The following is a 27,700-nucleotide window of genomic DNA, read 5'->3' on the forward strand; positions in this document are numbered from 1 at the left end:
TTAATTGCTCATTTTGTTCTTGAGCTGTTGTGCTGGCCCAGTGCATTTAAGGTATGCATGAGTGCCTAAAAGGTGACGAGCCTCTGAGGGATGACTCTGTCTCTTTCATTTATTCATAGGACTTGAGCACATGATCCCCCTATTAATTGCAGGCTCTTTTAGATTAGCTGACTTGAAATACAGTAGTAATAGCTCTGGGTCTCTTCAGCTGGCACTGTAACAAGTTGTGAATTAAGACCAGTGCCACAGGGAGATATTTTGGTCAACCCAGTTCAGAAGGAGAAAAAATAGGGATTTGACCTCTGGACCTGATACACAGTATGGAGTAAGTTGCCTAACATTCTTAAACTTAAAATAATGGCTATACACCAAGGGTATTATTTATTTCTCATGAGACCTACTCTGGTAGAGTTTAGAATGAATTTGAGCTGTGAGAATGATGAAAAACAGCCTGGTAAAGGACTCTTCTTTGCCTCTCAGGACCAGGGGTGGGCAGTTATTTCGGGCAGAGGGCCACTTACTGAGTTTTGGCAAGTGCCACTCCCCCGGTCACTATCTTGTGACCAGAAGTCCCACCTCCTAACCCCTGACCTTTGCCACCAGAAGTCCCTCCCCTTGCCTCCAGAAATACCTTTCAGCTAGAGGTTTTGCTATCTCAGAACCAGAAAAATACCAAATTATATTCTAAAAATTGGACATCTACAGCATTCATTAATTTGATTTCAAAAAATATTTTTGTCCTGATTTACATGCATTTGTGTAGTGTACATGGAGGTAATAGCACAATAGCTTAAAATGAAGTCTTACTCTTGTATGTTGTGGGGAGGATGGAGGCATGGGGCTGTTAGTGTGTGGGTATGTGGGGTGGGGTGTGGGTGTGAGTGTAGGGTGAGGGAACGTGTGTATGTGTGTGGAGATGTGGGGGGTATGAGCTGTGTGGGGGGAAGGGTGGCTGGGGTGTGTGAGGGGGTGTGGGGGTCTGCGTGGATGGCAGTGCAAGGGGGGGGTGGGACTCACCTTATGAATACACACTCACTCCTCCTCCCCCTCCCTCACTGCGCACACAGTCTCTCTCTGTCTCTCTCTCCCTCCCCCTTCCTCATTGCTCTCTGTCTCTCTCTTCCCCTCCCTCATTGAATGGACACATGCCCAACCTCCATCCTTCTCCTGGCCCTGGGGTACTGGCACAGCCCCGTGCTTCTGTGGTCTGGTGATACAGCTATGGGGTGCTGGAGCAATCCGAAAGCTGCGGCAGGCAGAGTCTTCCAGTTGGGGAAGAGAGGATTGGGGGTGGGGCATGCCAGGCTGGCCTTGTTGCTGGTTCCCCTTGGGGTCCTACTGCCCCCGGCTGCTGTTATCTTTGACAGGCAGCCAGGAGCAGATAAATATACATTTGGAATGGCCTGGTGGGCTGGATGCAGCCTGTGGGCTGCATTTTGCCCACCCCTACTCAAATCGGGCTGAAGAACAAGCTGAAACGAGCAGTTCTTCTATGTACGTGAGTATATGAGATCATGGTTATACATATGATGAGGGGCAGGTATTTAGCTAAGCTCCTTTGTATGTTTCTGGAGACACCAAACAGGCCTTGAGGCAGGTCTTTTTTGTTTTAGTTTCATTGTGACAAAATATTTAGCAGAATTTGCAGATTCATTGGAATCTAACAGGCTGTGCTGTGAGTGCTTCTGGTATGGCCTTGAACTTACCTGAGTAGCCAGATTCCTCCAGCTCTGTTCCTCCATCTTCACAGTCCTGGTGCAGGCGGTGTTGCTTGTGAGTATACACTTACTCTGGTGATTCCCAGTTGCCCAGTAACTGCGGAAGCTGGCTACTAGGGTATTACTGAGGCTTCTCTGACTTCTTCAAGATGTCAACCTGTCCCCTGGGGCAATATTGGGGATTGTGTGTATATAGGTACAGTAAAACCACCCAGTTCTAATTTCCTCAGGATCCTACACTGAGGGTAGGTTATCCAGGCCCAAGGACTTAGTGCCTGGCTCTGTCACTATCTAGTGGAGGACTTTGGACATATGATTTCCTCTTAATTCACTTTTCCCCTTCTATTGAATAGGGCTAATGTTTCTCATGTGGTGGTGTTAAGATTTGCACAAAACTTGGAAACTTTAGGTCTGGTGGTGGTGGTGATATGATTATTCAACACAGGTTCATTTATGCATTCCAACTGTACAGTACGTTCTTTTTATGCATCAGATGAGCAGGTATGGATAAATCAGAAAGTACCCATTTGAATTTCCTGTTTCTTTTAACATGTCTTTATTCTAAGCACAGACATGAGATTCCAAGGAAGGTTAATGACTTTGTGTAATTTCTTCGAGGTGCTCAGATACCATGCAGCTTAGTATGCTCCTGATAGATGAGATTGGATAAAGAGGAGTGAGATCAAATAACAGTTTTCTGTTACTAGGTCCCAGACAGTTGAGATGGAGCTTAGATCCTGCTGTGATGGGCGTCTTAGAAACACCGAAGATAGATATATCACTGAGAAGCAAGTAAATAAACCATCTTCTCCCCCTACAACTATGGTACTGTACAGATGCCTCTCCCTCCCTGTTAATATTCTTCTCCATTCCAGAGAAATAGTAGCTTTGGTCTTTTAGTTGCAGCATTTGATCCCTGCCCAGCAGGATGCTTGGGATAATCCCAAACTCGTCTTCTTGCCATGTCTTCAGCTAAATTAATGGCTCCTGTAGAAAAGAAGTAATCATTAAGTTAAGAAATACCTAAGCTAGAAACCCAGAAAAACTCAACTGTATTTTTACGGTGAAATTTGCATTTCTGTTCACTGGTAACATTAGCTGTCTATGTCCTGCATGTTCTGCCTTGTTTTTGATTAAGTGTTGTGCAGGGCAGTAGCATAATTAAGGGAAGGAGGTGGGCACAAGCCCCAGGTGCTTACTTAAGGGGCCATGCAAAAATAGCAGCCCTACTGCATGCGTAGCTGCCTAGCTCTGCCTCTGGTGTAGTAGTTAGATGCAATGAACTGTTGGGCAGACTCAAGGGGAATCCATGGGGTGGGGGTGCAGGCAAAGAAGAGGATCACTAAGAAGTGCTTGACTAGGAGTATTGTCAGGGGAGGTCAACACCACTCCCCCCGCACCCCCAAAAACCCACAGTAATAAAGCTCTGTGTGGAGGAGCATAGAGCAGCTGTGGAGAAAATTTCTAGCACCTTATTCAAAATGATTAGGTGATCTCACCATCTCTTTTCCTCCTTACCCCCCAGCTGTTCTGGAAGAGCATCCCCAACCCCTCCACACTTATGATGTGGAATGTTGAGGCCACTGAATGCATATAAATGTAGATTCATATGGCCTGCCCAGAATGCCTTCCTTTTCAGCTCTTTATGCCAACTGGTGTGGAGACCCTTTCCATGATATAAAAGGATGAGGCAAGCTTAAAGGTGATAAATTTCAACAAAGGTGTACAATGCACGAGGAGCCTGTATTTCCATTCTGCCTGAGGCCCCCAGCTAATGAGGCTACTTATGCAAGTAAACAGAGCTCTATTCTGCAAATGCTTAGATACCATGTATAACACATTGTGTGATTTGGAGATCTATTTGTTGATCGGTTAGTTCAGCCAGGTGAGTTCCTGAAAATGAGGAGGCAGATATCAACTCAGTAAGCCAGAGAACCCCTCTCTTTACAGCTGGCATCTCCCTTCTAGCTCTTGCTCACAGTTGTTTTTTCCATATGCAGGAAACACATCCCCTACCACTGAAACTTCATCTTGATTATCTTCCTAAGACAGGTATCTTCCTAAGACCTACCCCGAAAGGTTTTTAGGGGCGGTCTGTGGGAGTTCCAAGAAAGTATCATTCAGCTAGCCAGTAGTACCGCCCCATCTCCACTTGAAAACTCTTTAACTATTTCATAATAATGTAAAATGTTTCACCAACATTTTAAACTGCAGTACAGCAGGATATAGACTTTTTTTTTTCTTTTAATACCATGTCAGGTGGACTTGTTGAGAGGATGGTTAGTGTAAGGCAGAAGAGATTGCTGGATTGTCTCATTCTCCTGTAGCATCTGTCTCAGAGGCAAACTTTGACATCTCTGAGTAATCACTTTGTGAAGTTGTGTTTAGACCTTGGACTGGTGCCCAGTTTTCAGATCCCATATACTTTGTGCACTAATAGGGGGTGCCCCCACTACCCTAACCCTGGTATCTCTGTTCCACAGCAGGCCGAGACTACAGAGCCTTGGGCCAGCATCTTCTCTATTACCTCTCAGGTAACAGTCACTTCTTCCGATCAGACGTGGTCTTCAGAACTCCCGATACGGTGGTATGCATTCCAGATTCCACTTCAATTATTCACGCCAGGATTGTACTGCAGTATCTTTCACTTCTCTTTTAAATAAGACATGTTCTGCCCTAACCATAAAGAAAGGGCTCCAGGGCTGACATGTATTTAATCTGAGTGCAGGGCTCTGGTTCCTACCCCTTCTCCAAAATCTCTACTGGACTTGTAATGGATCAGAGCCAAAGTCCTACAGGTGGTTTTGGTGAAGACTAGCAAGAAGAGCCACTTATGCTTTTTCACTTTATGTACCAGTTAAATAGAAGCAAATTTCCAGGTCCTTATTTGGCCTCATGAGATGAGGCACAGAGTCATTTATGTTCTAAGCAGAAGAGTGTTATTGAAAGAATAACGTTTGCAATAAGGTCCAGTTCAATTCTAGATTAATGTTGTTGGAGAAAAAGGATGCAGTATCTACCAAGGGCCCATTTCAGATCAGATAATGGGATGTTATTATGAAAGCAGTATTGTAAGAGCAGTTCATTAATTAAAGAAAGGGTGAATGGAAATATGGTCCAATGGGCTTGAATTCCAGCATCATACATCTACTTCACAGAACTGGCACTGCCGTAGACCTCCAGTTGAACTTTGCTTTGGCTCCTGTGAGATTGCCTCCAAGGAAAGTCCCATAAAAATACTGTTCACTTTAAAATTATGTGATGACAATAATGTTGGAACAGCATGAGCTCCAGGGAGTAGGTAAGCATCTTGCCCTCAAGACTACCAGACTAAGCAGAGCTCAAGGCTTGCATACGACTCCAAACCAATACTTTCACATGCAAGTTGTTATCCTGTGAGAAAAGGAAGATGGCACGTCTTGAGTGTATTTTAATAAGCTTCTTGTCCTTGCAGTGGCAGGACATTTACAATGGCCTTGTCTTCCTTCATCTATGGCAAGTTTTGGTGTGTGTGTGGCGGGGGGGGTGTTGATCTTTTTGGCATTGTGCTAGGTAGGTACAGGAGGATTATTTGTAGAGTTTTAAAAATAGGTTAGACCAGGTATGTCAGACTTATCCAGGCCAGATGAGGGTCACTGGGTCAGGCTGCAGGCCAGACTGGGACCAACCCACTGTGTAGTGATGGATCCAGCTTGTGTGCAGTGCACACTGGCCCCAGAGCTCACTGTGCATGCAGCAAACCCCACGCTGGCCTCACCTGCCATATGCACAGTGAGCCCCAGGGCTGGGCTGAACTGGCCATGCACATTGCACACAGCACAGGAGGCTGGCATGGGGCATGCAGTGCATGTGGCAGCCCACCAAACTGGCCCCGCAAACTGAATCCAGCACAGCCCAATCTGGGGCAGCACACAGAGCTGGTCCAGCAAGGCACAGCACTCAGTGCGTGCCATAGACCAACCCCATGCTGCATGCAGAACTGGTAGCACTAGGTTCAGCCTGCATGCAGCATGTAGGGCTAGGATCAGTACAGTGATCCACAGATTGGATCCAGCCCACAGGCCTTTTGTTGAATAGCCTTGGTCTAGCCTAGGGGCATCAATCTTTCTAGCAGCCAGGGGCATGCTATGTGGGTCACAGATTATGAGGCCATACTCTGTGCTGGTACCCTCCCCTGCTTCCACCCCCTCCTTTCCCCTACCATATGGGCTGCCCAGAGTGCAGCCAACTCCCTCCCAATGCAAGGAGCTTAGTTTCCCCTGCACGGCATGTGTAGCCAGGAGGCGGGGATACTGCCCACACAGTTGAGAGGGGAAGCCATACCCTTGCAGCTGGGTGGGAGGAAGTTGCACATGTGGCTGGCAGAGGGGAGAGCCAGTGTGCTCAGCACCCCCTGCCAGGTGCACAGCATAGGCAGCCTAACTCACCCCTCAGCACCCCCTTGCAGCTACATGTGCTGCCCCACTCAGCACAGGCAGTTTGGCCCTTCTGCTGCACGTACAACTGCCACCCCCACCCCCCCCACAATTAGCTGCATGTGCAGCTCAGGCACTCAGCAAGTATGAGGGGGAATAGCAACTGGGTGAGAACTGACAGGCCCCATGTTTGGGGCCACATGCACAGTCTGTGGTCCACCACTTGGATAGCCCCAGGTTAGACATAAACTTGCATAGGGTGATTTGTAATTAGGTGATTTAAATACATCATCCTTATCTAAGGGATTGAACTAGGTGACCTCCTGAGATCCCTTTCAATGATCTGTTAGTGAGCTGGGATTTTTATTAAATATCTTTCTAAGTCTCTGCAGTTTTGGACTCTTCTCACCCAACCGTTTTTCCAGAATCTTTGTTATCACACTCATCCAGATGATCACACAGTCTTACTGTCCCCCCACCCTACTAGTGCCGTATCTTATTGTGTTATCCTAGGACCTATTTTTGCAAATACTTTACTGGGACAACATATGGGAACCACAGTATTGTCAACTCCAAGCATTCAAAAATCATGAAGCAAGCCAAAAAAAGGTATTATAATGGCTCAAAAGCAATTGCTCTGCATTTCTGTAATACATGGAGATATGTCTTCTGTGTTTTTGTTTTAAAGGAAAGCTGGGTTTGTCTCAATCACTTGACTCCAAGAGCTGGAGCTTCAAAGGGGAAGGGGTGGAGGAAATAAAATAAAAATTAAAATAAGATAAAATAGCTGAATATCATGAGACTCGCAGTAAAATCAAGTGAGTAGACAACGATGTATAGTAGTTTCCAGGGTCAGACAGCCATTTACACCTATGCAAAGAGAGTTCAGCGTGTGACTAAAATGCTATCAGGTCAGAAGAGAAACCTACCTTTTCAGATGTAAATGAGAGGTGAGAAGGATTGGTCCAGTTATTAGGATGTTTCAGCAGGCCTGGGTTCCATTCCCTGCTGTCACAGACTTCCATATGATCTTGGACAAGTCTTAGGCCCAGAGCCACAAAAGCACTCAGGGGGTCTGTAAAAGAACCAACCCCAGTGGTGACCATGGTATCCCCTGGTGGCCAAACCAATCCTGCCACACTCAGTCTCCCCAGGATAACCTTCTCACTATCCTGCCTGCCATACATTGATGGCTTTTCCTTTGGGAGGCTGTTCCTAGAGTTCCCAGGTACACCCACTGGATCCCCACTTTGCCTAACTTCACCTGTTTTACGAGGTCCCAGTCCTACTCGTGGCAACAAATCTACTACCTCACTCTATGCCCTGCTGGTACTCGCATCACACTAACTGATTGGGTCCTACTGGCCGCATCTTGGCCTTTGGTCACTAACCCACCTTAGTGACATTAACCATGGCTTTCAGCCATAGCCATGCCTATGTCTTGCAGATCTTACTCTCAGTTCATTCACTGGGTGCTCTGGCCCAGTCTGTCTCAACCCACTCAGCTCACTAGACTCGTTCCCTGGCCTTGTCTTAGCTGCAGCCCTTCCCACATTTCAGCCTCTCTACCCAGGCCCTGGCCCTCTTGGCCTTGCCCTGTTTCTCTTTAATTAGGCTTTGGCCCTCAGCCTTGGTCCAGCTTTTTCTCTCTTTCCCTCTGTTTAGGCATCATCCCTCAGCCTTAACTCACCCCTGGGTCCCTGGTTGTGTCCTGGTATCAGCTTCTCTCAGGCTTCAGCCCTTTCAGCTTTAGCCCCTTCATGCCTTGCTCCTTGCAGGGTTTGAAAAACCCTGCTGCTTGGCTTCCTGTCCACCCCCAGAGCCCCAGTCCAGTCCTCCAGTAAGAAACAGACACCAGCAAGCCATTTCAAACCAAAATGCTTCCCTGGGTGTCTATTCTGCTGCAAGAGCCTTAACCACACTCACTGGCTTCCTACCAGCCCCTTGAGTACCTTTTCTGGCCTGCAGCTTACTACCTAACAGCCTGAACAGACGGGAGCTCTTTTCCTTGCAGAGCTCAGGGCCACACTGGCCCCTCTGCCTTGGGAACCCAAGTTTATATCACCTGAGCACAACCTCTTCTGGTCACGTGTTTCCCTGATGGGCCACAGGTATGCTCTCTCAAATTAACAAACAGCCAGCTGCTGTTCTTCTCACTGTACTGTTACTGTTCCCCTCCTACCTACCTACTTACAACTCTGCCCTGTTGGCCTGTTGCCCCACAACTAGCTCCCAAGTTGTTGCAGCCCTATAGCTCCCTGGCTGCCTACTCTTCCATATAAAACCCTTACACGTCTGCTGGCAGACCTTCCTGCTGCCTCTGGCTCCTTGTTACAGGGTTTAATATAAGACTTGGTGGAATTTAGACTACAGTGTCTGAGAGTATGATCTACAAAATCAGTACCTTGCTGCTTAAAAACTGGAAAGTCCATAGGTACCTACCTTTTTTGTCAGTTCTCAGTACACCTACAGTTTTGTTCCTGTGTGGACCTAGAGCAGTAGGTCTTAACCAGGGTGATGCAGCATGGTGAAAAGCCATGCCTTTTAAGGGTGCCACACAATATTAGCACTGTTAGATATTCAAACACCTATACATAATTCACACAATAAATCCAGAGGTTTCAAATAGGAATCCATCGTGTCAAAAACTTCCTTACCTGCTGTGGTTTTTCTGAGTTATTTGTAACAAAAGAATTGCTCTAATATTTTTCCATAGTTGAGAAAAGAGTGAAAGCTAAGTGCTGGCATTTTTCAAGGGGTGACTTGAATCTAAAAAGGTTGAGAACTGCTGACTTTGAGCGACTACTATCTTGCCAGAGTTCTGTGGCTCAGCACCTGTTTAATGCCTAAACCAGTGTGTGATTAGCAAATAAGTCTTATGTCCCTTGAGGGGTCGTCTGGTAGGCGTGCTCTGAACACATCTACTATGTACTAACAGCACCGAGTTCAGCACAGAGCACAACAGCCATGGCTGCTTCCACTCAAAAATGCATGATGAAGGAAGAAGATTCCACTAATTCTACTGGCTCTACCATTTACAGAAGATCCTACTGGTTAAATCATGCAGAAGAAGCCCAAGCCTGAATTGACTGCGTAAATTGAACAGATTTGCAAGTGAATAGACATTCACTTTTGATTCAGGAAATGCAGCCACATGCTGCAGTGGCCAGGTGCCAGTAGCCTGAGGGGCAGAGGGTAGTGATGCAAGCACCAACATAGCTTGGGCTGGCTCCGTCCCACACTGAAGATCCCCTTGGGCAGGGCCCGTGCTGCAGCACCTGGGTCAAGTCCCTCAGAGGAGCAGCGAGTGGTGCCCGACACCAAGGCAGGTCCAGCCACGGGATGGGGCAGGGGAGAGGGATGTAACCGAGATGTAGGTGCGGAGAGGGGTGGGAGGAAGCTTGGACTAATCATGGAGCCAACTCACTGCTACCAAGTCGCATCCTTCCTTCCCTGCCCCGTCCCCGCAGCTGGACCTGCCTCTGCATCAGGCACCACTCATTGTTCCTCTGAGGGACTTGGCCCAGGCACTGTGGTGCGGGCCCTGCCCAAGGGGATCTTCAGCGTGGGATTGAGCCAGCATCATGTTGGTGTCCATGCCGCTGCTGCCTGCAATGAGGGGATTAAACCCCCAGCCTCTGGCCACGTTTTTGCTGTTGTTGCTGGAGCAGTGAGCGGGGGTGGGGAGTCTGGGGACACCTGGCAAGGGCTGCTGCCCCCCTGCCAGGCAGACCCGGCTACTCTCCAGAGCACGGTTTTGCACCCCCACCCTCTTCTCAGCCAGCTGGAGCAATGACAGTGCTTCAGCTAGGGAGGAGAGTGGTGTGCCCAACCCTGCTTGGCTGGAACAGACAGCCCAGCCCAGGGCTGCAGAACATGCTGAGATGCTGGGGGACTGATTTAACTTAAACCAGGAAGGTGTCTGGGACTGAAGTTCTATAAACTGGTTTGACCTCAGTCAGTTAAATCCAATACAACATTCAGCTAGGTTTATCTCAAGCTAGTTTCCGTCATTTTGAAACTGGTTTATGTGCACTGAACTTCTGTTCTGTTACAGGTTTAAACCAGTTTCTAATCACTTAAACTGGTTTATATGTAACTTCTATCCCTAGCTGGGGAGACCTGGGTCAAAACTGCGCCTCCCAGGAGAATGTCCTAATCACCAGGCTTAGAAACTGTTCATGTGTTTTATCTAATGACTCTAATGCACAATGCATAATCAGTTGGGAACAGGCAAGGTCTTGGTTCTCACAAATGTTTGTTCTTTTTACTAGGCTATAAAGTCAGGTTGCTTCTTGCCCAGTGTCTCTGTGGCCTCAAGAATCATCCATTCCTTTCTACCCAATGGTATAGCTTCAAATGCAAAGTGCCCCTTGTGATTAGGGCACTCTTCTGGAAGGGGGAGATATGGATTTGACCCAGGTCTCCCATTTCTTGGGTAAGTGCTCTGACCAGTAGGCTAATATATAAAAGGTGTGCAGCATGACTACCTCCTCCTCCTCCTTTGACAGCTGGCTTTTGAAAGAAAAGAAATCAGTCTTTTATTTCCAAAAGAATAATATATCCAGCAAAGTCCATTTGGCCCATGGATCCCAGCTTTTAAGAGGTGCCTAATTTAGAGAAGCAGATAGGTTCTGAAGTCCAGGAGACAGGTTGGACTTCAGTCTCTCTTTAGCATATCCTATTGTGAATCCCATCCCTCAGCATTTTCAGCCTCTCCATGGAACTTGAGTTCCTCACTAAGGGTTATGAATTCCACTCTGGGAAAAGGACACCTAAAGTTAAGCTTGATCTTGCTGAGAAATTCCATGCTCCTATCTCTTGTGGTTCTGGCCTTTAGCCTTTCTTAATTTCAGTTTCTCTCCTTTTTTGAAAAGAAAAGTAATGATGCTTCCCTAAATCACAGATATGCTGTGAGATAAACACATCAGAGATTATGAGGTACACTCAGACATGGTTGTAACGTGGGCCATATCATATCATGAGTTACGTACTAATGACGAAGCAGTCACAGAATCAACTGCTGGTCATTTAAAAATCCAGATATTTTATCTAAACCAGGAACACTCTATTATGTTAAAAATGATTCAGGAAACCATAAAGTGACAGGCAATATCTCTCTCTCTCTCTCTCTCTCTCTCTCTCATGCAAAACAACATTTCAGCTGGCAAAGTCTGCCACGCTTTGTGAGCTTTCTGGATCCCTAAAGAACTTCATAATGAGTCATCGTGTCTCAGATTATTATTGGTGTTGCATCTGACAGAAGTCTTTGCTTTTGATCAGATTCAGTCCTAATTTATATTGATGTAAAACCAGTTGTAAATGCATTTACTTCAGCAGAGTTATTTCTGATTTGCACTACCCTAAGTGACAAGGACCCCTGCCCTTTCTAGAGAATGAAGAAAACTGTTCAGACAGCCTGTTGGATAAAGTAAGTATCATAATACAGAAAAATACCCAAGAAGTATCTGTTGCAATGGATCATAAGGAAAACCTGTTTTTATATTTTTGTTTTGGTTTTTTTTTGAAGTTGAACAGATCTTTTCCAAAATGTGGTTGGTTGTTTTTTGGGTTTGGTTTAGTCTTTTGTTGATTTTTTAGTAGCAGCTTCATCCAGGTGTAGTCTTAAACTCACATCAACTGGTGGGGTGTCAATTTAGCTTCTGCCCTCTTCCCCCTAAGAATCAGTACTGATCGTAGGTTATGACTGCATTGTCAAGAAGGAGAAAAAAGAGATTTCAGTAGTCAGTTCACATGGGTCAGCGTGGTTTCAAGAGATACCAGACTTAATGAGGCTAATAGGAAAACTGCCAACAGTCCTAGATAAGCAAATCTTAGCGCCTAATCTTGAGCAGTGCTAACTAAGTATCTGCAGCTCTTACTGAGTTCAGGAGGAATATTGTACTGTTATCCAGCCAAACAGTTATTTCTGTATGTAAAAGAAGAAAATCATAAAACTTTGGTTTTGTAAAACAGTATCAGTTTGAGATTTGACTTTGGAAACCTAAGTAATAGTGATTTAGATCCTGGCCCTGATTTTTAACTAACCTCTATAGTTTTTGGGTTTTTTGGTTGGTTTTTTTTTTGTTATGGGGGGAAGGGTGTTGCTAATGGTTCCAGTTTTGACCCATCTCAAGAAATTAGCTGCTTCTCTGTTACTGCCAAAAAGGTAAGCCAGGTCACTCCTGAAGTGCAAGTTTGTCTGGCACAAGACAGTCTGTCCTGCCAACCTAACTATGGAGCTGGGTACTATATTCTATGATAAGGTAATGTAGTTCATCTAGTTGCTGTCAGACTAAGTAAAAAGTATTCCTGAGAGCTAGTGAATGTGACAAAAATTCATAGGGGAATTTTGGCTGTGATGCTAAAAGTGTTTGTATGCACTGCCTTGCATCTGGGTCAGCGACACACTCTCAAGTAAGAATGAATCCCTTGTGCTGGCCCCTTTCACTAGTCACAGTTAAGCTCTGCAGAAATTGGCCTTTGATTGACAGCTCATTAGAACTTGCAAGACCAGCGAAACACAAACTGTAGACCATCTCTCTTTCTTCCCCCGCTCCAACCCTTTTGTCTGATCTAAGAGTCAGACTGGTCAGCAGTGGCCTGAGTGGAACAAAGAACCCAGGAGACACGAGGAAAACAACATGAAATTTTAATAGTGTTCTAGAAAGGCCAGGTGTAATGGATCAGGGCCAAGGCCTCCCCCGCCCCCTCTGCCTGCATGCATATATTTACTTTCTATATATAGATGCCTACAGAGAGTGTAGATTGTGCCATGCTGCACGTATGCATGCAGGGGGGACACAAATTCACAAAATCTTAGTTCTGTGCATTATGGAAGTCGCAACACATTATGTAAGTCCACTTAAAAAAAACAAAAGGTTATATACAATATGAGCTTTGAGTACATGCAGTGTTAATTAGAAGTAGATATTAGAGATGGATTCATCCCTGTAGGCTAAACCAGTAGAGTTATACTGGGGGCAAATTTGGGGTCATCTTTTTCGCTCCATAGAATATGATCAAACCTGTTTATTACTGTTTTATCTTTCATGAAACTATATTCCCCCTATTTAGAAGATTTCCATCATTCATAAGCCAGTCAGGTCCTTTGTCCCAATTTCACTAAATAGAATGTCAGTTTCTTTAATGTTCCCCAGAGATCGTCACTGCTCATTGTGAGACTCCTGCTCTTCAGACAACCCATCAGAATTCCAGTTATGCAGAACTGGATGCAGCACCTGTTAGAGTCTGTTAATGCTAACACTGAGGGAACAGTTGATGATAAATGATGTGATGAACTTTGACAGTTTTGTATGAAATGTCATTTGACAATAGCCACATATGGTTTTAGTGTTTGAAATTTTTTCAGCAACATTTTTGGAGAGTACTTTTTATTCTTTTTATGTTATTTATATTTTTTATCTTATTTATACTTTTTATGTTTGGTATTCAAGTGTAATTGCTTACTTGTGATCCCAAGGATCACATGGCATTTCTTATTGATTAGATTGGAGTGAGCAGCATACGGCCTGCAGACCAGTTCAGTCTGCCATTTAATTGTATCCAGCCAGCAGCTGCCCCTGCAGCACTCTGCATGGGGCCAAACTGTGCCCACTTTTGCCCAGGGCAGCCTGCACTGTGCTTCCACCTGCACCTGCCCCACACCTACCAATGGCACTGCCCCAGCCAGTGTGCACCACTGCACTGCTCCACATGCTGCACAGGTGGGGCTGCTCCACATGCTGCTCAAGCTACACAGGTACTGCTCAATCCCCTTGCCTCCAGTGGCATCTCCTCTTCATCCTGCCCCTGCTGCACTGCTCCAAGCAGCAGGTAGTGTAAGGAAGCAGAAGCAGCCATGGTGGTGCATGCTGGGCATCACAGACCCAACTAGGCAGGGGGGAAGCTGCAGCTGGGCTGCTCCTGCCCCAGTGCATCAGGCTCCAGCTTCAGCTCCCATCCACCTTTCACCCACTCCACCCACTTAGTGTGATGAGCAGCCATCTGCAGGTGGCCAAGTGGGTAGAAGGCAGCCCCACGGGGAAGCTGTGAATGCTGGCTGGGGCTAGGTCTAGGGCCTGGCAGTGCTGTCAGCAAGACCATGGCACAGGCTGCCCTGTGCAGGAGTGCATGGGGCTCAGCCCCATGCAGAGCACTGTGACGGCAGCTGCAGGCCAGATCAGGAAGCAGGGAGAGTGGTCCTCACCTGCACTGCACAGTCCAAGCAAGCTTTTTTGGACACGTCTGTCAGTCCCCCTTCTCCTCACCCCCAGTCAGCTCCCAGGACCTACCGCATGGACAGCCCCACACACCCAACCCCATACACACAATATACAAGAGTAATACTTTATTTTGAGCTATTATGCTATTGTTTTGATATACACTACTAAAAAAAACAAAATTGGGATACACATTTTTTTTAACTAAAATTAACATATGTTATAGTTAGGGAGCTACCTACTTCACAGGGTCTACCCCCCAGTTTGCAGGCAGAGCGTGGGCCTAGGCAACCATTTTGCAAGTGGAGCCAGCAGGCCCTCCCCCAAGCCTCTAACTGGCCAACAGGCCCCCTGATTGGCTATGGGGGCTACCTGTCATGCTCCTACCCCTCGCTGTTGATTGGCTGTGAGGGCTGTCCATGCAGCCAGGGCCCCTCACTGCCAGTTGGTGGAGAGGGGTGGGGCCACATGACAAGCAGCCAATTAGTGCAAGGGGTGGGGGCAGCAGCCCTTGGGTGTGTGGCCCCACTTTCCCCACCCTGGTGAGCACTCAGTAATGTTTTTTCCCCCATGGATTTTGTGGGCATTGCTCAGATTCTGTGGAATCTGCAAAACTGTAAATTCAGTAGGTTCCTAGTTATAGTAGGTGGTTGATTTTTAGTGTATGCTTTGGTTTTTATCCATAATTTGTTAAGATGATATCTTCTGAAAGATTTTATGTGTGGCCTTCCACAGCTCGCCAAAACTTAAGTGGCTTGGTAGCCGAAATAATTGCCAACCTCTAGATTAGATAAAGGGAATTAATGGAGATACTAGTTTGTGAAAGGGACTAATTGAGAATACATTCTCTATTGTGGCTCTGAATTCTTCAGTAAATCTGAAACTATGATCCTGCCTCCTGCCTTTTTCTGTCAGGCTAGTGTATATTAGGATTAAGAGCGTTTACGTTAGTAGAATTACACAGATATGAAACTGGGATAAGTGTGAAGATAATCAAGGCCTTTAATCCAATTACAGGGAAAATTACTTATCCAACAATGTAATTATTATAATAACACTTTACACTGATATAACCCCTTTTATCTTTAGATCTTGAAGAGCTTTATAAAGCTCATTAGGTAAAATTATCACTATTTCACAGTCAGAAAGTGAGGTGAAGTGACTTGTGAGAGATCACACAGAGATTTAATGCCAGTCTAGAAGAGTATCCAAGTGTCTCTTGTCTCTTACTCCCTTGGTATAGCAACTGGATATGCTTATTTGGTCTCAGCCACCAAACACATCAGATTGTTCAGATTCATTTCCAAATTTTTATACATTATAAAATAATGTTACTAAGAACTAAGGCTCACCCCTGGCCCACAGGCCAGATCCAGTGCATGGAGTCATGTTATCTGGCCCAGCCCAGCCTGGCCTCAGGGCTCCCCCATGGGTACGGAGATTTGGCAGTGCAGGAGTGGTGGTAATTAAAACTGCCACCGCTCCCCTGCTGCCAAATTTCCAAGCTCCATGCAGCTGGATTGGCACTGGCCAGGCCAGCTGAACAGAGTGGGATAAAGCCCTGTTCCCACATAGCTGGATTGAACCCGGACCAGGGCCAGTCCTATGTAGCTAGATCAGATCCCATGGACCAACGTGGCATGACTCCTTTAGCCTGCACAGCAAAACAGTTGGGCACCACTGCTTTAAGTGGTGTTGGATTATAACATCACTGCTGTTAGATCCTAAATGAAAAGCTCAAATTACTTCAGGAGTTTGCAGGATTGAACAATCTAAGAACAAAAGCTACTGTATACACCATGTGTAGAGGAAGCTGGACAGACATTTTGAAAAAAAAACAACCCTCCAAAACTTAGGGGTGTAGCTACAGGAACTGACTTAGTACAAACAGAAAGAAAACATGATGCTTAGCCTTTCTCCTTTCTTAATACACACACCTTTTCTTAGTAAGTGCTCACCAAGTTCATATGAATCAAAAGGAAACAATGAATGAAAAGTATTTTTGGATTGTTGTCACTTAAGTTTTCTAGAAAACTGCAATACAAGTAAAATTTTGCAAGTACCCAGCATCTTGGTGAATTTTCAAATGAGAACCATCTTGTCCCTCAATTGTAATTTCCCCTTTAAAAATGATACAGCATTTTACAGGAAAGACCAAGACACTTCAGTTTACAATAATGTTGCTTAGCAGTTTGGACCTGTAGAATATTGGAATTTTTCTATAAAGCTTTTGTTATCCGAGGCAGCATGGTCTACTGAACAGGGCACAAAGTTGGGAGTCAGAAACTCCTTTGTTACTATGTCTGCAATTTCTAGTGCTTTACAGACATTTGAGGCCTTGTTCCCAAACTCACAGTCTAGGGAAGTGGTTCTCAACCTGTGGCTTGTGGGGAACTAATTAACTGGGAGACCCTCCAATATTGCTGCAGCCTTAGGAAATTAAAATGTTAAAACTGTGGCTACCACACTTATGGTCCATTTTAACAAAAAGCAAAGAAGGATGTTGCTCAGCACATTACTTGTGTATTGTTCTCCATAGGTCATTGAAGGTTGGGAGCCACTACAGGAAGTAAATCAATAGCTAAGAACTGCTTTCTAATCCTGGTCTGCTGGATGTCCTTGAACAAGTCATCTAAATTAGTTATGCTGCTTAGACACAAACTTTGTGTAGTCTAAAACAATTCAGATAGCTACAACTTCTCTCTCAAAAGTAACTAATTAGTGTGCATACCCAACTAAATTGGGTGTCCAAAATATAGGTGCTTTTTGATATTTTTAGCTGTCTCTCTGCTTTGGCTTTTACATCAGTAAAATAGAGCTGTGATACTTGCTTAACTACCTAATATGTGTGTGGTAAGATACCATAGTATTTGTAAAGTGCTTTGAAGGTGGAAAGCAGTAATTATGGCAATTACCCCAAAGAGTAATGCTGAGAGTAAGCATCTCTAACACCTTTTGGCAAAATGATACGGAATAAGAGAAAAGTGATGCGAAAAAAATAGGTTAAGACAGTGGAAGGAAAGGGAGTTGGTAAGAGCAAGGGTGTTGAAAGAACAAAGGAAAAAAACAAAAGAGAAGAGAGACAACAGGAATAAACAGGTGGAGATAATGGGGAGAGGAAAAAAAAACCTAGGAGAAAGATCAAAGAAGAGAGGAAAGAGATAAAAGAAAGAATATGAAAATTCACCTCGCCAGAAATAGAAGCTCACATTAGTCCCAAAGAGGAAGCACTGCCTCCTGATGAGTCAAGTGAGGCATTAGCCAGTGCAGCACTAAGGTGGGGGTGGTGAAACTGAAGTGCTTCAAAACAAATTATGAGTAATATAGAGGAAGGAGATGCTGCTATGCTCCTATTGTTATCACACTTCTCTCTGCCTATAATATAACTAACTGCCCACAGTTGGGATTTGAACTTATCAGCTGATTCTCTTAGCATCTTTTCTCCCCCCCCCTTTGTGCTCTCTTTCTGTTTCCTTTGACATCAGCTCTAACTCCCCTGTTTCAGACCTCTGCCAAGACTTTAGTTGCTGCAGTCCCCAGGTTCCAGAGCGTTTTTTTCAACCCTTCCCTGTATTTCAATAATAACTGTGCAACAAATATTAAATAAATGAGGAAAAACTTCCCCCCCCAACCATGCCCATTCATAACCCAGAAGTTCAGAGCCAGATTGTTAATCATGGGTGTACACTTCTGCGAACATGCAAACTGCACGTCAGAGGCCTGACTTTTGTAACAAGTCAGGCCATTCGCTCACAGATGTTTCAAAATACCGTCTTTGGGGTTTTATCACATTTCTATGAAGTGGCTTCTTGAAAGGGAGCAGGTTTTTCATTTGCAAATTGCCGAAAATGAATGTTCTGAAAATGTCTCATTATCTTCTAAAGGTCAGACTCTTTTTGAGTGGGAGTAGATCATTATCTTGGTCCATGTTGGCCCAGTTTTGAGCAAGAAATCCTCAGCATGTTTTATTTTCCAAAAATTAGTTATTTTTTAAATTAAAATCAAATAATGAAAATCACTTTGGAGACTTTCATGTTTTGTTTTGAATTTTTCCATGGAATTGAAGAATCATCCAAAATTATTGACCTGCATCTTTATTTGCATATCTTCACTGGTGAGCAGTAAGGTAGGGATGGGAGTTCAGATGAAGATTCCCTCCTGCTCCTCTGCAAGCTGCAGAAATTTTGGGTGAACAAAAATATTTGGTCCTTCTGTAACACCTTTTCAGAGTGATATCATGCTCTTCAGCCTGCAGTGTTCGGAACATCACAGCACCCGTGCTAGGTAAAATACAGATTGTTTTCAGCATTTTACAGATGGAGAAACTGAGGCATCGAGATTAAGCGCATTTCTCAGGGCACATGATCACTTAATCACAAAGCCAGGGATAGAACCTACATCTCTTGATCTCCAGCCTCTTTGTTTTAACCACTAGACAATGCTTCCTGCCTCTTCAATTCTGGCATTGGGCTGCTTGCTGGTTTAACATGACAGAGAAGTGGAAATTAAAGTGACTGAAAGAAAGAAATCGTGAACACCTCACCAGATTTATGGAGGAGTCTTTTCTGGGGTTTTGTAAGAGGATCTCCTCTGTCTCTTTAATAAATAAAGAATTTGGGTGACACAGGACCTTCTTGTCTCCAATGGAAGACATTTTTTCCCCTGGGAACCTGAAGCTCAGTTATTAAAAATGAAAATCTGTCTGAGCCTTTCAACCCCCTTCCTAACAGCATCTGTTAAAAAGGGGAGAGGAATAAAGGAGCCAAACCAGGGGACCCTTTCCAGATGATAGCTTTGCTGCTTCTAGGATCTCAGCACCAGAAAGGCTGTGGCTGACTAGGTCGGGGAGAAAAGGTGAGTTCTGATGTTTGGTATACTTCACGTTATGTTCAGCACGTTATGTTTTAAGCAGCTTCAGAATTGTATTACAAAGAAAGCCTCTATGGGAGAACTGCTTGATGACATTGTGATTTTCTGTTTTGGTCAGTTTTCTTTTAATTCTGTTTTTCAGTGTATTGTCCAGGTTTAGGAATTTGTGTAGGAAAACAGTTTACTCTAAAAAATAGGGCTTCCTCCTTTCAAAATTGAAGTTTTAAAGGAAATTTGCCACTGAACTTTTTAGGAACAGGAGTTTCTAATTTGCATGCTAATCCCATCAATTTAGATATAAAGTTGTATCCAATTTGCAATGAGGATTAGTACTGTACAAATTAGAGAAAATGATAATTTCACCCTCTCTACACTAGAAATAGGTTTTGTCTCTTAATTATCAGTCTTTAAAACCTGTATTATCATAATTTTAAAAAATACACTTAAAGAGAACACTACCATTAATTCAAAAAAGTACATCCTAAATGCTTATGATAAACTAACTCTAGACGATGAAAAAAATAACATAATTTTAAATGGACAAATACAGTCTGATCTTACAAACCCTTTCTCAGCAAAATTCTCCCATGAGCGTTTTACAGGATGCAGCCTATATTTGACAGCCTAGATGCCCTTTGGGAAATTGTCAATCAAACATAGGATCATGGAACAAAACAGAATCCCGCCCTATTTCTCTGCTTGTTGTCTTCAAAGAAGTAGATAAATGTTAAACTGCTGGTGGACAAAAGAGCAAAATTGGATGCTCCCTCAGAGTACATGGGGAAATTGGCAGTATGGTTCTCTTGGCTTTGTTCTCTTATTCTTTTATTTTGATTGTGTGTCTTAGGACCCATCCCCTACAAGGTGTTGAACACCAAGAACACTCGCAGTACAATAAGAAATGAATGTGTTCAACATCTGTGAGGCTCAAACGTCTATGATTTCTAAATTTGTAATAATGAAGCTATAGCAACACTGTTAATACTAAAATTACGTGTTCTGGTGTGAATGGTATCAGAGTCAGAGATTTCTTAGGGTGATATCTTTTATTGAAGCAACTGCATAGCTGGGATAGAGTCAAACAAGCTTTCAAAGAATCTGATGCAGAAGGTCTTGGATTTGAAAACTTGTCTGACTCTATCTGAACTATGCAGTCGGTCCAAAAAAGATCTCACCCTAAAATCCTTGCTCCTCTCCTAATTCCTGGACAGTCATGACTACAGTATGACTCTAAGACTACCAATGGTATCGAAGTCATACTTGGAGCAAATGGTTCCTGGAAAAAAACCCACCATTCTCTTCTGCCAAATAGGGATGATATATGAGGAAGATGTTAAATTTATTTCAGTAAGTCCCAGTCCTGTAGACATTCAGGCACTATACACACTGTGGGTGATCATAAGACACAGTCAAGCCTGTGTGTGAACGTTCACATGTTAAGGGCTTCAAGAGCTATAGAAATGCAAGCCACTTACTGTTGTGCTAAATGACCTGGGGGAATCAGAAATTTTAATAAAGCCAATTAAAGACACCAGGGATACTTTTTAAACCCATGACTAATATTTAACAGGAGTTTTGAGTCAGACGAATGGGATTCCTTTAAAGCTATAACCAGTTGGGGGATTCTAGATCTAGTCTTTACATATGCAAAGCTCCCATTAGAGTCCAAGTAAAGAGTGCATCATCAGGCCCAAAGTTAAATGCTGTTGCAAGGTAACACTGTTCAAAGATAACGCATCATTGTAGAAAGCTACTCTGTTAAATAAGTACCCAAAGTAACTTAAGTACTGTTAAGTACCCAAAGAACCTTGTCTGCCTCTGTTAAGTAATGAGCCTGATCCTGAAAGTTGTAGAGAGCCTCTGGCCAAGGGCTGAGCAATTTCAGTCCCCATTAATAAGTATTAATGTTTGTTGTACAGAACCAAGAATTGTGCTAAGCATTTGTAGGGCCTGATCCTTTACCCACTGAAAACAATGAGCCTTTTCATTATCTTTGAGTACTAAATTTTTTTCCAGAAGTAAAGTGGGAGAAATCCTTTCTTAAACTTGCTATAAAAATTCTGCTTTATGGAAAAACTCTAAAGAATGGGGCCAGTTTCCCAAAGAAAGTGTGATGCTATAGCAAATCCCCAAGAATAGGGAAGGAAAAAAGAGAAAAGGAGGGAAAAGAACCTAAGAACAGTTGGAAATAGCATGCAATACCCTGACATGCACATGTCTACTGAAGTTACAGTATTTCCTTCAACAAGTTGCTTTTAGGCTCATTCCTGAGGTTACAGAACTAGCTGAAGAGAAACATAGAATGGACTATACAAACTTACATTTTCCAAGTTGAAAACAAAAAGGAGGGCCATGTCTTAGGTCCCATTTGGGAGGGGGGAGAGAGAGCGACAAAATGCCCTCTTGGAACAAAATGAATGGGTTTCCAAGGGGATTTCCATGACCTGGGAAGAAAAACGTGTTTTGGCTTTGGTGTCAGAAAAATTTAAAGGGATAGGACCCCAAGGATGACTATGAAAAATATGTTTTAAAATGTAGCCCCTTTCAAGGAAAAACATAATTCTTTCAAGGAAAAAAAAATCAACATATATATATATGAGGGGTTGTTTTTCTTTTTCCGAATAGCTTAACTGTAAACTTTGCTCAGTTCCTAATGTGCAATTATTTTCTATCAGTTCAACCCTATAAACCCTGCAGTCAACATATAGACCTGACTCCCTTGGAAGTGGATGAAAGTTTAGCCCCTGAGGATTGCAAGAGGAAGATCAAAACCTAGTCTGTTCTTCTGCCCTATAAAGCACCTTTAAAAAATGGTTATTGAACTGATAGAAGTAACTTGGAAATGTTGCTAATACATGTCAAAACAACACTACTGTCCAGTTGTGCAGTCACCAGTGGTTCAGGCCCCCCCCAGAAAATCATGACACAGGCTAAAAATAATTATCAGCTTTAAAAGAAAAGAAGTATAGTTTATTTTATTTATCTTCAAATTTACCTTCATTTTTTGAGCCATTAAGCTGCACCTGTGGAAGCTCTTCCCTCCAGCCATGAAGGCTAGAAACATACCGCTTTAAAGCAAAAGCTGACATCATGCAATTGCTTGATTCAAGTAGAAAGCCACCTCTGCTGAGATTCAGGCATCTGCACATGCAGAGCAGTTTGTAGGATCCAGGCTTTAGAATACAATTTATTTTGCAATTATTTAATGTTGGCAATATTATCAACACTTTTTTGTCAGTAAATTAAGCAAGTAATGTCACTGAAGACATGTTAGGGAATAGATATAGCTGGCAAATAAATAAAAAAAGCCATTTGTCCCACCACTTATTTGAGGATTCCAGCAGTCTAACACTGAATGATTGTTCTCATTGATTGCAATGGCATGTTGTGATATTTTTTCACTACATATGTCACCAAGAGACTATCACAAGTAATTCCAGATAACCCTTCTTGAATAAGCATGCATATATATATCTATATATATCTATATCTATATGTATGTATGTATAAGCAGAAATTACTGGCAAAGCATCAACACTGGGGGCTGCAGTTCCTAAGTAAGGAGCCTGTCTCTGCTATTGTAGCAGCTCTATTAGCAGAATGCAATAAGGTCGCTAGTATAACTTGCCCTCTTCACAATTTTCCATTTCAGACACACTGTCTCTGTCTTGGTTTCGGTCTATTTACTCGGAGCCATTTCTTAACAATGTCTAATTTCCTCAAGGAATCCCTCTGAGTCCAGTCTCTCAGAAAGGCTGCCATATCTTTTTTTTTTTTTTTTAATCACTGAAAGGCACAAATCTCCTTCCTGAATTCTATAACCATCTAGCCTGATTATAGACATGGATTTCAGTTACCATACATTTCTGCACAGCAGGGATTCCCAAAGTGCAGCCTCGGGGGATATAAAATGTGGCTTCTAACTGCTTTCACCTGCAGAATGAAGACAAAGCCCATCAGTTACAGTTTTTATTGCTAATGAATTCAACCAACGGGAAATTTTTATTTATGATGGAGGATACAATCTATTAAAATGGGAGTGCATTTGTTTCTTATTTATAGCAATGCAGATGCAAATTAGATGCAACCTCAGGTGTCTGGAAGTTTGCCAGTGCCTAACCATTTATTTTACAAAGTTTATACTTCTCTAATAAGAGAGCTTTACATCCCTCCAGTTCCCCAAATATCAAATATAGAAAATTAGGCTTAATTAAATTAAGATTCAGCAATTCATTGAAAATATTTTTTTTGGTCACTTGTTAAGGATATACTAGCTAAGTACATATGCACAGAACAAGATCAACCTTTAATTTGGCAAAGAAAAGAATAAGGATTAGACTTTGGAACCGGAGCTGTAAACAAATGGGTATTTTGGAGAGGATGCATGTTATTAGCGCATGGATCTGGCAATGCCAGTTATAAATATCCCCTCAAAAATCAATGTGACACTGGAGTATTTAACTAAAGAGGGTCACAGGACCCAGTTGGGGGAATGCTATATGAGGATCCCACAGTACTTGCCTCACCTTTCTGGTAATCAGTTTCGAATCTAACCTCTCCCCTGAGTTTAGTTTACAAACCTCAATAACTCTGTGGCAGACTTGACAGCAATTAACATTACTCAGCTGCCAGCTGGGTTTTAAAAATCCCTTCCAAGTGATCTTGTTACCTTGGTTTTAGAGACAGCATAACACAGTGTCATTCTGTGTCTAAGAGCTTTACTCCTGCACCTCTAAAGTCAGTGGGAGTTTTACTGTTGACTTCAATGGAAGCAGGATAAGACTCCAAGAAAGCAATTCTAGTCAGATAAAAACAATAGTACTGTTACCCAAACCACAGTATATTTTCCTACCTTGTATTCTTATGAGGTGGCTTCTACAGGAAGACCTCTTAAGAGCCTTCCCTCCCATATTAACCCCTGTTATTCCTCCTGCTTCTGTTTTTTTTGCATATTAACACAATTCCATTCAGGGAGATGACACACAGTGCTGTGTTTCAGTGTTTCTTTGACCCTAATAGTGGAGCTCTTGGACTTCAAAAGCCTATGGAAGTCACCAAAGTCTTTTAAAACAAACAAAACAATGTTTTTGTTTGAAAATAACTAGCTGCTGCTGGAGGCAGTCTTATATCAGCTTCAAGCCTTCCAACAGCTTCCCAGAGCATCTTACAATGGCTCTTTTGGCACAGTCAGAACCACAGGCCCAGAAGAGAGGGCAATACTGTGCATACCCCTACTGGGTTCTAGGCACAATGGTGTTTGAACAGCAAGACTAGATAAATTTGAACCTGAAAATCTCTCTCTTATGCAGTCTCTTATTGCTCTTGTTATTTCTTTCCTGCACACAGCATTGGTCACTGCTGCACTCTAGCCATATTCTTCTACTTCGGGAGCAAAGTAGAAAATAGGAGGTCAATAAAGATCCTTTCTTATGATGAGCTGAGTTCAAGAATAACAGAAAATTGGCTCCCAATTCCTATCCTTAACTACAAAATGCTACTAAAAGGATATATTACCTCTCTAGCAGGTCTGAACCAGTGTTCTCTCCCAAAACAAATGGGGTCAAAGATGCTTTAGAGCAGGGGTAGGCAATGTTTTTTGGCTGGAGTGCCCGAAAAAGCACAATGTCTACCTTGGAAGGTGCAGGAGTGCTGACATGCCGGAGCCCGGAGCAGCTGTTTGCAGCCTCCCGGCTATAGCCAGCCCAAGGAGCCTGGTGTGCTTGCAGCAGGGCTTGCAGCCTCCCAGCAGCCTGCTGGAAGCAGCCTGGGCTCCATGGCTGGCAGCAGCTGCTTAGAACTCGGGCTGGTGGTGGTGTGCCGAACAAAATGGCCTCACGTGCCACGCTCGGCACGTGTGCTGGGAGTTGCTGGCCCCTGCTCTAGAGGATCTTTTAATCATATTTTTTCTCCAAGCACCTTGTTCTTACTGGAGATTTTGAAATGTCTAAAGTAGGCATCTGCTGCAGAATGCAACTGACAAGCCAAAACTGCTCTAGATGCTTTGTAGTTGGGGAGATTTCACTGGCAGTCCATTTCATCAGGACTTAGAACTGATTCTTAGAGTTGCTAAGCACTTAGGCTAAGTACACACATTCAAAAAACTTGAGGCTGAATTGATTCAGTCTTTGCAGGTTAGTCTAAGCTGTGGAGATTAAACTGAGAAGCAAGTAAACAGACATTCACTTTTGATTCAGAAAACGCAGCCACATGCCTGCAGTGGCTCAAGCCAGAAGCCAGGGGGTGCTAGAGCATGCCTCCCAGCCTGCCAGCCATGGCTCCAAGGCTTTTCACCCCTTCCTGTGCTAGCTGAGGGGATATGGTCACACCCCCTGTGCTCTGCTGGAGGGAGGGAGCCAAAAGCCTGGAAGGGACTGCCCCCTCCAGGTAAACCCCAGCTGGGGTCTAGACCCAAGGACTTAAAGCACTGGGCCTGGGTACAGACTCATCCCTTTACATGAAGCCATAAGGGGCAGTGGTGCCTGCAGGCAGCATAACAAGGGGCAACTCTGGGAACACTGGAAAACTTGGACCTGTCAGAGAAACTCCCACTCTGTTTGGATGGGGCAGTGATGGGAAGGGGAGAAGGGGGTCTAAGACATGATGGGACAGCAGTTGGTGGAGTGGAAGGGGGTCTTATACACGGCAGGGCAGCAACAGTGTATGAGATGGTGGGGTGGGGGAGAAGAGGTGCTTAGGCGCAACAGGGCAGCAATGGGGAGGGGAGCTCAGGCAGTGACAGGGAGTGGGGGAAGGGAGGCTTGGACATGACGGGGCAGTCTTGTATGGGTGAGTCCTTCCTTGTCCCTCCTGGTGCCTAGGCAGAGAGCCCTGAGGTGACTGCTGGGTGCTTGGGGCCAGCTCCAGCCTGGAGCAGGGCTGGCAGTGAGGCCATGCCATGAGAGCCACATCATTTGCACTGGGGGCCATGCCCACCCACCTGCTCACTGCACCTGGCTGGCAGCACCCAGTGCCTCAGAAGCAGCACTGGCCCAGCAGCTCCCCCAGGCACCTGCAGCCCCACACCTATTTGCGCTTGCCCAGGAACCACTTCTCAGCCAGTTGGTTGAGCACGGTAGCAGCACACAGCAGCTGCAGCATAGGGAGGTGCTTGCAGTGGTAGCGGGCCCACAGCTTGTGGCACAGGCAGCTCATTCAAGAAGCCCTGGCAGCCACCACTGGCTTTGGGCTGGCCCTGGCTGCGGCCTCAACACAGCTCATGGCACAGGGAATAGTGCAACCCACGAGGCCGGCCTGGCACTCTGAGGCACAGCATGGCTGAGTAGGTCTCCAGCACTTCTTTGAGGCAGCTGCCTATCACCAACAGTTCCCCATGGCTCAGTAGCAGCTCCTGTGCTCCCTCCACTTCCCTGCAGGTAGGGGCAACAGCCTGGGATGGACTGCCTCCTTCCACCCCTGCCAAACAAACCCAGTCTGGGGCCTGGCAAGTGGGGGGCAGTCCCTCCCAGGCTGTTGGCTCTCTGCCTCATGCCCCCCCCCACTCTAGCAGCACCCTGACAGGGCTGCTGTGTTCCTGCTAAGCAAACCCCAGCTAGGGCCCCATGCTAGTGGGAGAGGAGATTTAAACTCTCCTCCCTGCCTCAACCTGCCAGCTGACACCTCCACTCCAGTGGGGAAAAGTCTGGCAGGGGTTGTTCTCCCCGCTTCCCACACCCAGCTGTGGTCCCCTCCTAGGTCTCCCACCCCCGCTGTCTTGTCAGCCAGCCCTCGCTGCTCTGGCACAGCCCAGCCCAGGGCTGCAAAGCATGTTGGGATGCTGGGGGACTGCGATTTAACTTAAACCAGGATGGGGTCTAGAACAGAAGCTTCATAAACCAGTCTGACCTAAATTAGTTAAGTCTGATAAACTACATTCAACCAAGTCTGTCTTAAAACAGTTTCAGCCATTTTGAAACTGGTTTATGTGCACTGAACTCCTGGTCTGTTACAGATTTAAACCAGTTTCTGATCACTTAAATGGGTCTGCGTGCAACTTCTGTCCCTAGCTTTACAGCACCAACTAAGTCTAAAAGTAGTTGTGATCATTCAGCACTACTGAAGTCAGGCCTAAGTTGGTTGGATATGTTGAATCAGCACAATCAAACCACACTCCAGTGTTGAAGTACTAGCCTTCATGCCTGTGCCTCACTTATTCTGTCTCTAAGAATGGGGAATGATAACACTTAGGCACGTTTTATATATTGTTTAAGATCCTCGGGTGACTGGAAGGGGTTACTGTCATAGGACTGGTAAACAGGCTTTTACTCTTAGAGCAACAGGTTTTTTCACTTTCAAACTTACAAAGCAGACATAAAAAATAAAGGGCTTACTGACATAAAAAATGTCCCGACAGCCTCGAGAGAGCCCAGAGAGATGCAGTGGTGCTTCTGGAAGGCCAGGGGACTTCACGTACACATCAGTTAGACTGCATTGCTCTGCTTCTGGGGCCTTGACATACTTAGATGAGAAAATACGTAAT

At 44.5% G+C, this 27,700-nt stretch overlaps 2 long non-coding RNA genes across 4 annotated transcripts; both read right to left on the reverse strand.

Annotated features, from left to right (window-relative positions):
- Nucleotides 1-1,196: 1,196 nt before the first annotated feature.
- Nucleotides 1,197-27,672, reverse strand: LOC149871910 (uncharacterized). Of its 3 annotated transcripts, XR_016440318.1 has the most exons (4): nucleotides 27,556-27,672; nucleotides 23,082-23,157; nucleotides 7,063-7,208; nucleotides 1,197-2,705 (listed from the first exon to the last, which is right to left on the reverse strand). It is a non-coding gene; the product is annotated as an uncharacterized LOC149871910 (long non-coding RNA). The 3 variants fall into 3 exon arrangements; XR_016440319.1 differs by lacking the exon at nucleotides 23,082-23,157 and having other exon boundaries at nucleotides 1,198-2,705; nucleotides 27,556-27,670; XR_016440317.1 differs by lacking the exon at nucleotides 27,556-27,672 and having other exon boundaries at nucleotides 1,198-2,705; nucleotides 23,082-24,137.
- LOC149871911 (uncharacterized) lies at nucleotides 12,685-23,073 on the reverse strand. The gene is made up of 2 exons (XR_016440320.1): nucleotides 22,220-23,073; nucleotides 12,685-18,635 (listed from the first exon to the last, which is right to left on the reverse strand). It is a non-coding gene; the product is annotated as an uncharacterized LOC149871911 (long non-coding RNA).
- Nucleotides 27,673-27,700: the final 28 nt, after the last annotated feature.

Source organism: Crocodylus siamensis, chromosome 2 (assembly GCF_052110815.1).
Source record: "Crocodylus siamensis isolate JL-2025a chromosome 2, ASM5211081v1, whole genome shotgun sequence".
NCBI classification, from domain to species: Eukaryota; Metazoa; Chordata; order Crocodylia; family Crocodylidae; genus Crocodylus; species Crocodylus siamensis.